The sequence below is a fragment of the Crocodylus porosus genome, unplaced genomic scaffold (assembly GCF_001723895.1).
Source record: "Crocodylus porosus isolate Cpor-Errol unplaced genomic scaffold, CroPor_comp1, whole genome shotgun sequence".
Taxonomy (NCBI): domain Eukaryota; kingdom Metazoa; phylum Chordata; order Crocodylia; family Crocodylidae; genus Crocodylus; species Crocodylus porosus.
The window spans coordinates 19,423,144-19,424,027 of NW_017728928.1; positions in this window are offsets into that span (position 1 = coordinate 19,423,144).

Consider the following 884-nt stretch of genomic DNA (forward strand, 5'->3'; position numbering starts at 1 on the left):
TGAGGTAAGACTAACTGGCCTGTAATTTCCCGGGTCCTCTTTTTTTCCCTTTTTGAAGATAGGGACTACATTGGCCCTCTTCCAGTCCTCCGGCACCTCACCAGATTCTTGCCCCCAGCATTAGCTTTTGCTCAGAATCCCCCTATTCCAGCTGGCGTTAGACACACACCTCCCACCTCCTGCAACTCCTGCCTTCATATCCAAGAAGAGCCAGGCCTGAGGTCCCTGAGGGTAGAGTTTCAATGTGCAGAGGTTCATGAATGGAGATGAAGGGGCTTTGTTTTTCCAAACCAATAACCCATCACCAAATGACTTAAAGATAGTAAGTACTGCCTATCACCCAGGCCTGGCAGGATTCAGGGTGGCATCCACATGGAAAAATCATACATTACCAATGGTTCAGTCTCAGTTCAGACCTGCTTTCCCCCTCCTACCAGCAGAAAGAGACAAGGCAGGTGTGTCATTTCACTTCAGGGCAACTCCTTAAGTGGAGAGGGTGTCTCTGCCCAGGCCACCCTTTCTGCTGCTCTCCTGGCCTCCTCTTTCTGGCCTCCTCCTAAATCCCTGCTAATCCCTCTCTTCCTGCCTGTTGTTGACTCACTGCCACTGAAGCCTCAGCTCGACTCAGGCTGGGCACTTTGATAATGAGTTCTCCTTTCTGATAGAAGTGGCAGAGAGCATGGTGACCCACCCTGGACACAGGATCCCAGTGAAGTCACCAGACGACTGAAACTATTGCACCAGCAGGAGTCATTACTGTTATATTTAGATAATGAACATACTCCAGGGCTACTTGCTTATTGATCAGACAAGCTGCTAACAAAAGTGACACAGTACCTTAGGCCTGGAGTCTCAGGCCAATTACTTTAGGAACTGGGCTGTCT